Raw genomic sequence first — 13,157 nt, 5'->3', positions numbered from 1 at the left:
ATTTTAAGAACTTAGTGAATGTTGTCTATTATTTTCGGTGAAAGTCCTCAAATGTTGAAGCTTATCAGAGGTAATTGAATTATTTAATATGGCTGGTAGTGATGATTGTACTAAAGACAAATTAGTACAATTAGTCTGTCAGGAAGATTTGATTTAAAGAGTCAGGTTGACAAAAAAAAGTATTGGTCACACCCACCATATTTAAAGCACTATATTAGGCTTTCAGGAGGGGGTGGGATGCAAGGATGGATATGACACAGCCCCTTCCCTCTAGGAACATAGAACTGAGAAGACTTAACTATGTGTACACTGTACCATGCTGAAGATACAGAAATGTGAGGCAGTGTTACCTCCCACATCATCCAATTTACTCTGCATGCTCTGCAGAAAATTCTTCTAAAACACTCAGCCTTTGCTTTGAACCCCTATAATGCCAAGAAACTCACTGACTTATGAAACAGATGATTCTCTTTGGGAACAGTAATCACCACTAGAATGATCTTAAAATTAGCACAAATCTACCACTCCATGATTTTTACACATTGATCAAACTTCTGCCTTCTGGGCACCTCTAGAATAAATTCATTTTGCACTCTTCTATCAGAGGTCAGCAAAGTAATGCCTGCAGGCCAGATCCAGCCCATTTATTTATATAAATAAAGTTTTATTGGAACACAGCCAAGCTTATTCATGTACATGTTGTCTACGGCTGCTTTTGTACTACAGTAACAGAGTACTTGGAACATTTCAGCCTACAAAGCTGAAAATATTTGCTATTTGGCTCTTGAAGAAAAACTCTCAGCTTCTGCTTTATGTGACAGAACTTGAAGATAAACAACATGCTTTTTCCTAAAGTGAGGAGCAGGGAAATGAGTACAGTACTCCAAGTGGGAGCTAATGTAGAATTCACAGAACTAAGTAGTACTATCACCTCTCCTGTTCTGGGTGCCATACTTCAAATAATGTGACCAGAGATCAGGTTGATCTTTGACTGACACACAATACTCAAGTACATAAAAGATGAAATCTGTGAGTTATTTCTCCCAGGAGCATCTATTAAATTATGTCTCCCCACCCCATAATAGTATATCCTCATGTTAGGAAGTATATACAAAATTTTACACCTTTCTTGCTTGTCCAGAGCAGTCAGGCACAATTTAGCACATATTCAAGGGCCATCTTAGGGTCAGACAGAAAAAGGATGGCATGCACAGCTAGGATTTTGAAGAGAATGTAAAGAGACTCTTTACATGCCCAGGGGTAGGGTTAGAACAAGGGAATTTGTCACCCCCCTATCTGCATAAAGAAGAGTGGAGAGGGAAGAATTTTGCCAAGGCCCAGTGATAGCTGGAGTCATGACTGCTTAACTGGTCTTGTGGTAAAAGATACACAACCACGGCTAGCACTACTCTCTGAGGCAGGCAGGGAGGGAGGGAAATCGATACCCTGACATGCCCATCTCCATGCTCTACCCACTTTGGGTAGAACCCTACTTGAAGCTGGAGGGCACAGGAGTCAGACTCACAGGGCACAGAGCAGGTAAAGAATAGATGGGAGCCCGGGCAGAGGATGACAAGGGCTAAGTGGTAAGCCAAGCATTTCATAAATGCTGAATGAATAATAGATGAATGGACCAAGTGGGCCCAGGGCCCATCACTCAATAAGTGTTGAACTGCAGAAGCCATCCCTTTATGCCCACCTGCCCCGAAGCCCTCACTGCTGCTGTCTGCTGTTCCAGATGTCCCACCCCCAGCACAGCCCTTGTCCTGGTTCCCCACTCCCTCGCTGACCCCTCAGGGTTTCTGTCAAGAGTGTAAAAACAGTCTGGATGTTATTTGGGAGATGACAGAATGGAACAGGATTTGCTCTGAACAGAACAGGACAACTCTAATCAAAGAGAGAACTTTAAGTTCTAAAATAATTCTTAGAATCTAAAATGTTTTTAAACAGAAAATTTGGTGTCACTGCACCCTATGGAGAAAAATGAGTGGCTCCTAAGAAACGTGCCCCAGACATCTGTGTCACAGGCTCTGGATCCAACAGGCCCCTTATTATCAAATGCCTCGGGGCTGGCTGTCTTATGCTGAGATGGCCCTTGTCACATGGTAGCCTTTGATTGTAAAGACTTCCAGGCTCTTGATTGAGCATGCCAACAGCAGCAATGTTGAGAAAGTGGTGTGTGTGTGTGTGTGTGTGAGAGAGAGAGAGAGAGAGGTTGTCAATGGCATGAGGCTGCTAGTGGCCAACCACAGCTTCCTGTCAGTCACCTCATCCTGTGTCCATTGAGTCAGCATGGAGAATATTCAGCACTGGCTTCCTCAAGGAATAATCCTGAAGATTCTGGATTTTGAAGACTTAGAAAAAGCATTATTTGGTCTGCTACTCTGGTTAGATTATTTGCCTTTGCTTGGAATGGGCAAGACAAAATTGGGCATTCAATTATGAATTGCTGTTCATATATATCGAAGCCCATTTTAAAAAGTAGCTGTAGGCTGGGCATGGTGGCTCACACCTATAATCCCAGCACTTTGGGAGTCCGAGGCAGGCAGATCACTTGAGGCCAGGAGTTTGAGACCAGCCTGGCCAACATGGCAAAACCCCATCTCTACTAAAAATACAAAAAATTGGCCAGGTGTAATGACATGTGCCTGTAGTCCCAGCTACTTGGGGCAGGGGGTGGGTGAAATGGGAGAATCACCTGAGCCTGAGGAGGTTGAGGTTGCAGTGAGCTGTGATTGCACCACTGCACTCCAGCCTGGGAGACACAGTAAGTCCCTGTCAAAAAAAAAAAAAAAAGATCCATACCTCTAACAGTTGTCCCTTCACGCCTCCCAGACCCAGGCCAGTCAGTCCCCAGAGTCTGAAAGTTCTTATACAAAACCCAGAATTCCAGTTCATCTATAACTATGTCAGAATTTGTTAATAAATTTCATTAAGGTCTCCAGGACCAAATTTTATGAAATCTAATCCCAACTAGGATAACTGGCAAAATTTGAGTGAGCTCTATAGATTAGGTAATAATACTGTATCGATGTTAATTTTCCGATGTTAATTATTGTACTACATCCATGTAGGAGAATTGTCCTTGTTCTTAGGAAAACACCCTGAAATATTTAGGGGTAAACATGCATCATGACTGTGACTAGTTCACAAATAATTAGGAAGTAACTTTTATATACAGAGAAGAAAGATTATAAATCAGATGTGGTAAAATAGTAACAATTGAGATATGTGAGTCGAGGGTATATGAGATTTTTTTTTTTTACTATTTTATAACTTTTCTGTAAGATTAAAATTACTTCAAAATAAAGCTGCCAAAAAACTAATTCCAGAACACTAGAGCTGTCTCATGCCTATCACTGAGGTGCCAATATTCAGCCATGCTACATACTGCAGAGTGAGCCAGAAATGGAATCTCTCGTTTTGTCATCTTGGAGCTAAAATGAATAATTTCCTCTTTCAGCTAAAGAACTCTCCTATTCATGGAGGCGAATACTGAGGATGCTTTCCACATGAACCCTGAAGGTAAGGGGGACTTGTTCTCGTGCCCCTTGGTCACACCACCCATCTGCCCCACTGTCCGTTTCATCCAGGGCAGGGGCTCAACTATCTTGGTTTACAGAATATCATCTCAAACCAGTCAATGTCTACACCGGCACATTCTGCTGTCTTCAAAGGCTATTTCAATCTCCCCAGCCTGTCCAGCTCAGAAAACGTGATGTTCATCCTTTTCTGATTTTCTCAAAGAAAATACCAAAGCTTTTAATAGCTGGTATCTCCTAGTGGTGCAATCATGAGATATTTTTATTTTCTCCTTGTAGTTTTCTGTAATTGAGAGATTATCGACAATGACTATGTTACTTTTATAATCAGAGAGAGAAATATTGTGCTTGCTTTTATTTTCTTAAGCAACTCTACATAAATTCTCGCCACAGCTTTCTGGGCCCCGTAATGTTACTGCTGTGTCTCCTTCCTCCCAGCCCTCATGGCAGGACTCATGTGTGACAGGCTCTGGCTCTCCCCTCATCTACCAGTGGCAAGGAAACCCTAGGCTGCCAGGACTGCTTAGCAAATAGATCATGAAGTATTACGACTCCATTTTACAGATGGAGAAACCAAGCCCCCCTACTTGCCTCTGTCTACACTACAGTCAAATGGGATCTGGACCCACTGAGTTGAGCTCGACATGTACGACTTTGAGGCTGTACCCTCTCATTCAGAGGAAGTTAAGGAGCCAGGAGGATAGGAAAACGATGAAGTTATTGGTTGAAGAAAATCCTAGGCAAAATTTTCCTGGGGCTTCTTGGGGCCATCTAAGGGAACTTACTAGTCTTCCCACATTGAAACATGATAGCCCCTTGAGAGCCATCATGCCGCTTTGGTGTCAAGAACTGAGCCTGAACTTGCCCTCTGGACCAGGGTTTCTCCAACAACACTGTAGACATTCTGGGTCAGACCGTTTTGGGTTGTGGGGCTCCTCTGTGCATCATTTGATGCTCAGCAGCATTCCTGGTGTCTCCCACTAAATACCAGAAGGACACCACCCCACCCCAGCTCTAACAACCAATGACATCTCCAGACAGTTCCAAGGAGAACAAAACTCCCCCCAACAGAAGTAACAATAAAATAATGTTTCCAGGCTTTGCCAAATGTCCTCCAGGTGGGGACAAAATTGACCTACCAAAACCACTGCTTTAAGTTGCCTCAGCCCAGCAGGAGCTTTTGTTTTTCATGGAAATCGACTGAAATTTATAGTGTTCAGAATAACATTAGCAAATACTTGCAGAAGAAGTGTCATCAGTCATCAAAACGCTCTGGGCACAAGAGTACCCCACAGCATAATAGCCCTGCCCAGGAGCATCTGGTAACATTGGAAGTGGTGAATCAACCCATTCAGACTTCTCCAGTCTTGGCTTCTACCCCTTGATGCCAAATGCCTCATGCTATTTACTGGGAGAAAAGGCAAATGAAGAACAGGGCAATGCTGAATACTGAGTGGACCTTTCCTTTAAGAGTTTGAAGAGGTCAGAAAGCACCCAGTAGTCAGAGCTGTGTTGCAAAACTCCCGGAAAATTTGGCCGCTACTTTGTATTTGTGTGTGTATTCATTACTCATAGACATATATTCATAGACAACATTATTGCTCAAAAGATTTGATACATATTCTCCACTTTACTTTATATAATTTTAACTTTTTACAGCAAACGGGTCACCATTCTAAAGAGTGGCTTAACCAGAAATCCTTCTTTAAAAAAAATTAACCAAATAGTATAGAGTAGATAAGGTGGTGGTAGCAGATTTATCTGTGGTACCAATTGGCAAACCAAGGCCCTAAAAGGAAATTCCAAAGCCCTAGGGTTTGTACACACACTTCCTATTCATCTTTAAGTGCACCTTGAGGACCTTTTATTCCTCTGATTGATCTCCCCTGACCCCTGCACCCAGCCTCCATCATCCTCCACCCTTTCCCAATCTGGTGTTTGGATTACAAGGATACTTCTGATTCCAGTGGATATCTGAGAAATCACAGGCAGGAACTTGAAAGCAGTTATATGGTCATCCAAGAGAAACAGAAACACAGCTCAGTTTCAGGGTGAAAAGAACATCCAGGAAGCAATATTCATAGAAGAATTCGAAAAGGGGAAACCTTCTTAAAAGAGGGGATTAAAAATTAGGACTAAAATTGCAATTCCTGTCCAAGACTCGACCCAAAGTGCCGCAGTCCATTTTGCAGCCTTTAATATGTCTGGTCTCTCTAACTTAATTGTTAACTTTCCAGTCCTGTCCCAGTGGTAATCATCACTCCCTAACAATCACTCCCTTCTGCCCCATACCCACCCAGGGTGGAACAAACTGTCTCTCTGCGTGGCATGCCAGGTTCTTTTGCAAGAGCCCTGGCATCCTTCAGGCTCTGCCCATTCCAACCCTCCCACCTCCAGCCCTTTCCCAGGCTCCCATCCGCACACTTCTGCCCTTAACTGTCTCCAGACTGCAAGAAGCCAGGAGGAGCTTAGAAGCAGCCCAGGGTCCTCGGGAGGATGTGTCCACCCATAGAGTGTGCTTTAAAGTTCATTTAAAGCTCTATACTTATAATCTTTTCCCCCACCACTTACCTGTTAGAGTTTCTCAAATTCCTATCATTTGAGCCTCTGCTTTGACTAAATTGTTGCGTTACTCAAAACCTACAAGTGTACCTAAGGGAGAAAGGCCTTAATTTATGGATAGCAATTTGTTTATGAGATTGTCTTGCTGGTGCTTCTCTAAGAAGAGAGCCTTGGGATTGGGACACAGGACAAATTAATTTTGATTGTAATGGAGAGACTGAAACGATTGGGATATTGAGCTCTAGACCTGTACTGTCTGATACACAAGCCACTAGCTACTTGTAGCAATTTAAATATGAATAAATTGAATTGAATAATATTAAAAATTCCATGCCTCAGTCACATTGAGTACATTTCAAATGTTTGCCAGCCTCATGTGGCTTGTGGCAACCACCACTGGACAAAGGAAATCCATTGGACATTTCTATCATGATAGAAAGTTCTACTGAACAGCATGTCTCGAGACTGAGGCTCTTACTTCCAGCAGAGAGTTCTGGAAAAGAGGTGCAGCCCAACATCACCAGGTTTGTGGGCAGGGATATAGAAGAGTAGAAGTAACCGAATTCTAAAAGGGAAGGGAGCCAAAGCTCAGACCCAGCCCTGAGCAAACATGCATCTGCCCCATCCAAACTCTTTATGTTAACAAATGGAAAGAGAGGAGCCACTGGGGTCAGCTTTGTAGCCCATTTCCTCCATTGGATGGCCTCTGAGTTCTGTGGGCTTCTGATGAAGCAAAAGACCCCATCCTGAATCCTGAGGCAAGAGGGACTCAGAGTTTCACTCACATACGGGAGCCACTGGGCTCCTAGACAAAGGGAAATCTCCACCCTGGTGACACAAAGAGTCAGGCAGTCTCCCGGAGTCCACTTAGAGCAATGAGTTTCCAAGTCAAAAGACATTTCAAGGAAGAGGAGCATCTTCTTCATCTGAAATTAGGCCTCCACTCAGAAAAATCTGAGGAGCCTGGAGGGTTCCAAGGAGCAATTGTAACCCCAACTGATGATGGTGGAGCATTTATCAAGCCTTGCCAATGACAGTGGTTCACACTTCGATAGCACTTTGCAGCCATGTGGCACGCTTGCACAAAAATATCATTTATTTCATCCTCACAACAGTTGACTGAGGAAAGCAGGGCACATGTGACCCTCTCGACACTTTACATTAAAAGATACTCATGCTCAGAAAGAGGAAAAGACATGCCAAATTCAATGTGGCTGATGAATGACAGGACCAGCTCTAGAAACCAACCACCTATTCTGTCTTTCTCAAGTGATGAGGTTACTTGGTACCTGTCCAAGTCTCTAAATGTGTCAGCTCCAAAGTGTGTGCCTGCTCATGGATCATGCTGCAAAGTCAGTTCACATTCAACTCCAAGCTGACAGCCGAGCCCTTGAAGATTTCTGCTAGGCCTTGATGTCAAGAACATTCCTAAACCAATCACAAGCAAAAGGCAAGTGAGATCACCATGGTTAGCTTAGATGATACCTCCTCATCCCCTGGGGCTAGATGCCTGATACCTAACAAAACTGGATACCTAACAAAAATGAAGGGAGAAGTGGGTGTTGGAGAAGCAACCAGCAGTGTCTGCCAGACTCAGCTATAGTCAGGGCTATGACAGAGAAAGAAGAGGGGCTTTCTACTCCTTCTCCCAAAGCAGCCTCCCCAGGCAACCCCTCCTGGCCTCCTAGGCCAGGTCAAATCTGCCCGCTATTGGTTCTCATGGTACCTGCAGGGCTCCTCCTTAGCACTTGCATCATTTACACTGAAGTGTTTTATTAGCTCCTCTTTTCAGGATACTGGAAGTACTAGGAGGTTTGTTTCAGCACAACATTGTATTCTTAGGACCCTACCCCTGCATCACAGATGCTCAGTTGATATCTGTTGAAGGATTAACAGATGGGTGGGTAGATTGATGAATGGATGGATGGATGGATGGGCGGGTGGATGGATGGATGGATAGATAAATGGATGGGTGGATAGATAGGTGGGTGGTTGGATGGATGAATGGATGGATGGATGGATGGATGGATGGATAGATGAGTGGGTGGGTGGATGGATGGATGGATGGATGGATGGATGGATGGATGGATGGATAGATGGGTGGGTGGGTGGATGGATGGATGGATGGATGGATGGATGGATGGATGGATGGATGGATAAATGGGTGGGTGGTTTGATAGATGGATGGAAAGATGGGTAGGTAGGTTAATGGATGGATGGATGCATAGATGGGTGGATGGATGGATGGATGGATGGATGGATGAATGGATGGATGGATAAATGGGTGAGTGGGTTGATGGATGGATGAAAAGATGGGTGCGTAGGTTAATGGATGGATGGATGGATAGATGGGTGGGTGGATGGATGGATGGATGGATGGATGGATGGATGGATGGATGGATGGATGGATAAATGGGTGGGTGGATAAATAGGTGGGTGGGTTGATGGATTGATGGAAAGATGGGTGGGTAGGTTGATGGATGGATGGATGGGTGGGTGGATCGATGGATGGATGGATGTTCCAGCCACTACATAGGTCAATTCTACATTTTCTCAAAATGCATTGTAAAGAGCTGGATCATGGTTTCTCTCCGTCTTCTCCACAAGTTGCTCTGGGAGTATGAATTGCCCCACTCCCAGACCGGCCTAGCTAAGGGCGCTGACTATTAATACTCTGGTTGGACAGATGGCTTTTCTGCAAAGAATGGCTCCTGAGGGAAGCTGAATAAAATGGGGAAAAAAAGAATGAATATAAGCCAGTAAGAGAGACAAGCAATTATCTTGCTAGACAAATAGCCCAGATGTTTTGAATGAAGCAAGTCTGAAAGACCATATTGTCCATGAGAGATGACTAAATCAGGTAGACACAGGCTGTATTTGTACAAGATGGACCAAAGTGATGAGGGAGAGAGGGACTTTGGGACTGGTAGTAATGTCAGGAGGTGGTAGGGATGCTCAAACTCCTGGCAATAGGCAAAGAAGTGGAGTTTTCACCTTAAGCCCAGTGCTTTCCCTCCCCTAGCCCACCTGCCTTTGAACTTCCACATCCTCCTCTTTCTCCTTTTTCTCTACCCTCTTTCCCTGTTTACCACTCTTTCAACTTCCTGTTCCTCTTGCTTTGCATGACAAAGACTAGCAGAAGCCTAGGGGCCAGAGTAAAACAAGCACACAGCTTCTCAGAGAGCGCCCTACTGATTTTATTAAATGCCTTTTTAATAAGATGACCTAGCCCTTCTTTGAGGCTCTGAAAAATGAGGTTTTCCATGAAATTACCTTTTACCCACTTGTCAGAAGTTTAACGAAAAATAATGGCCAGCCTTAGGTATTTCAAATAATCCTAAGACAGAGACAGTGATGGAATTCAGAGAAGTAGGGGAAAACAAGTGAGCAGGCCATGATATCAAAAGCGTTTTAAATCATTCAACACAGGCTAAGAAGCAGGGCACAGGCTCAGCCATTACACTGATTAGCACAGGGAGGTCAGCTGTCAGCAACTGCTGAAAATTTTGCCACAAACATACAAGTAATTTCTATCTTCTAACCTGGGGAGGAGCTTTTCCATGTATTTGCACCACCAAATGCCAGGTTTTCATTTGGGAGTTGTTTTCGTGGTGTTAAAAATTTTTATTGGGATTTTCCTCCTCGATTACGGTAGTAATAGCTTTTTATTTTGTCACAAAAGTAATCACATTTTGTTTTAGAATCATCCTCCCAGAAACAACCACTCCCAATATATATTTCCAGTCTTCTGTGCACATATAGAGATATGTATATTAGATTGGGATCAAACACATCTACTTTCTGTATTCAATTTCTTTTTTACTTTTTCCATGTTTCTATATCATTGGTTCATCACATTACTTTAAAGATTAAATAATATTTCATTATATGACTGTAACATGATCTAGGTAAACAATCCCTTATGATTTGATATTTAGATCTCTTCCCCATGATTCTGTTTTTATAAATAACAAGATGAAAACAGAATATTGGATTCTAGAAGTAGGAGGGTAGGGTTCTCTTTGTACAGAATTGTTTTTGTTTCTGTTCATTTGGGATAAATTTCTAGAAGCCTATTTTGTGATTCAAAGTGTATCTACATTCTTAAGGCTTTTAAAATATATTACCCTAAAAGGATACACCAACTTATATTCAAAAGATAAAACATCCGTCCCACCTCTACCATCTAGCAGCCAGAAGTGTTTACAAACTCAGTGTTACCATCTGGAAATCCCACGGGGTTGGGAAGAGAATTAAATAAAATATTTTATATGAAAATACTTTGAAAACTGAAACTGTATTAAAATATATGTTGCCATTATTATCAATTTTTAAAACATCCAAGATGGAAAAGGCATTACCTCCCTCAATCACATATTCCAATGATTAACAGCTCTTTAGAGCATAAAATTCTTACCAATTGCCCTCTAAATACAACTACACCACATATATTTCATTTATTCAGAACCATTTATTGAATGCCTTCTATGTTTCAAGTTTTTCATTAAGCATGGGAGATATGAAAGAAACACACACAGAGCAATGAGCTACTAGCCTGGGATGAGGTGGGGGTACAGAGAAAGATAGGTCAAGATTCATTATCAGTGCTACGGTAAGGTCAGGTTCTGGGTGTTTTGTAGACAGGGCACGACCCAGCTTTGGAAAACCCAGGGATGTCCATGCCTGAAAGAGGGTAATCTGAAACTGAGCATGAGAAGCAGCCCGGCTTTCTGTTGGGGGACAATGTGGCAATTCCTTTTGTTTCTGAAACAGTATGGAGAAATCACATTTTCCTGGCAGCTATATTCCTGCATAGAAAGAAAGCAATCTTTGTGGAAAAAAGACTTTAATAGGCCACATGGTAGGAAGGCTAAGATCCCCCATGGGGTTGACTTTGAGGAACACTAGATGGTTACCATGTCTCTAGAAATCAGCCTGCCATTTCGTGAGTGAGATACGCAAGCTGATGCTGATTGCAGGATCGCTTGGGACTATAGAGAGAATTTTATTTTATTTTAAAGGGGATTTTAGAGAGGTGTGAGGAAAGATAAAGGGGCAAGATATGACAACTGATAGGGGAGGAACTTTGAGGGCAAATACAAAGATGCCTAATAAGGAATTTTGCCAAGTGTCTGCTATGAAATGTGCTATAGAGCCCCTCACCCCTGTCTACTCACAATATCCTTGCTCTTATTTTTTTTATTATGCTTTAAGTTTTAGGGTACATGTGCACAATGTGCAGGTTGGTTACATATGTATGCATGTGCCATGTTGGTATGCTGCACCCATTAACTCATCATTTACATTAGGTATATCTCCTAATGCTATCCCTCCCCCCTCCCCCCATCCAATGACAGGGCCTGGTGTGTGATGTTCCCCACCCTGTGTCCAAGTGTTCCCATTGTTCAATTCCCACCTGTGAGTGAGAACATGCAGTGTTTGGTTTTCCGTTCTTGTGATAGTTTGCTGAGAATGATGGTTTCCAGCTTCATCCATGTCCCTACAAAGGACATGAACTCATCCTTTTTATGGCTACATAGTATTCCATGGTGTATATGTGCCACATTTTCTTAATCCAGTCTATCATTGATGGACATTTGGGTTGGTTCCAAGTCTTTGCTATAGTGAATAGTGCCTCAATAAACATATGTGTGCATGTGTCTCTATAGCAGCATCATTTATAATCCCTTGGCTATATATCCGGTAATGGGATGGCTGGGTCAAATGGTATTTCCAGTTCTAGATCCTTGAAGAATCGCCACACTGTCTTCCACAATGGTTGAACTAGTTTACAGACCCACCAACAGTGTAAAAGTGTTCCTATTTCTCCACATCCTCTCCAGCACCTGTTGTTTCCTGACTTTTTAATGATCGATATTCTAACTGGTGTGAGATGGTATCTCATTGTGATTTTGATTTGCATTTGTCTGATGGCTAGTGATGATGAGCATTTTTTCATGTGTCTTTTGGATGCATAAATGTCTTCTTTTGAGAAGTGTCTGTTCATGTCCTTTGCCCACTTTTTGATGGGGTTGTTTGATTTTTTCTTGTAAATTTGTTTAAGTTCTTTGTAGATTCTGGATATTAGCCCTTTGTCAGATGGGTGTATTGTAAAAATTTTCTCCCGTTCTGTAGGTTGCCTGTTCACTCTGATGGTAGTTTCTTTTGCTATGCAGAAGTTCTTTAGTTTAATTTGATCTGATTTGTCAATTTTGGCTTTAGTTGCCATTGCTTTTGGTGTGTTAGTCATGAAGTCCTTGCCCATGCCTATGTCCTGAATGGTATTGCCTAGAATTTCTTCTAGGGTTTTTATGGTTTTAGGTCTAACATTTAAGTATTTAATCCATTTTGAGCTACTTTTTGTATAAGGTGTAAGGAAGGGATCCAGTTTCACCTTTCTATATATGGTTAACCAGTTTTCCCAGCACCATTTATTAAAAAGAGAATCCTTTCCCCATTTCTTGTTTTTGTCAGGTTTGTCAAAGATCACATGGTTGTAGATGTGTAGTATTATTTCTGAGAGCTCTGTTCTGCTCCATTGGTCTATATCTCTCTTTTGGTACCAGTACCATGCTGTTTTGGTTACTGCAGCCTTGTAGTATAGTTTGAAGTCAGGTAGCATGATGCCTCCAGCTTTGCTCTTTTGGCTTAGGATTGTCTTGGCAATGTGGGCTCTTTTTTTGGTTCCATATGAACTTTAAAGTAGTTTTTTCCAATTCTGTGAAGAAAGTCATTGGTAGTTTGATGGGGATGGCATTGAATCTATAAATTACCTTGGGCAGTATGGCCATTTTCACGATATTGATTATTCCTATCTATGAGCATGGAATGTTCTTCCATGTGTTTATGTCCTCTTTTATTTCATTGAGCAGTGGTTTGTAGTTCTCCTTGAAGAGGTCCTTCACATCCCTTGTAAGTTGGATTCCTAGATATTTTATTCTCTTTGAAGCAATTGTAAATGAGAGTTCACTCATGATTTGGCTTTCTGTTTGTCTCTTATTGGTGTATAGGAATGCTTGTGATTTTTGCACATTGATTTTGTATTCTGAGACT

At 42.2% G+C, this 13,157-nt stretch overlaps 1 protein-coding gene across 4 annotated transcripts in view; it reads left to right on the top strand.

Moving 5' to 3' along the window:
* Positions 1 to 13,157, top strand: part of PRLR (prolactin receptor) — a 179,097-nt gene that overhangs the window by 113,639 nt on the left and 52,301 nt on the right. For 3 of the 4 annotated variants that reach the window (XM_054487031.2, XM_054487033.2, XM_054487032.2), the window contains one exon: positions 3,464 to 3,525. The exons of the other annotated variant lie outside the window; for it this stretch is intronic. The gene's annotated coding sequence lies outside the window, so the exon portion shown is untranslated. The remainder of the gene's footprint in view (positions 1 to 3,463; positions 3,526 to 13,157) is intronic. 4 annotated transcript variants of the gene reach the window in all.

This window comes from Pongo pygmaeus, chromosome 4 (assembly GCF_028885625.2).
Source record: "Pongo pygmaeus isolate AG05252 chromosome 4, NHGRI_mPonPyg2-v2.0_pri, whole genome shotgun sequence".
In the NCBI taxonomy this organism is placed as follows: Eukaryota; Metazoa; Chordata; class Mammalia; order Primates; family Hominidae; genus Pongo; species Pongo pygmaeus.
This window is presented reverse-complemented; position numbering and strand designations above follow the sequence as displayed.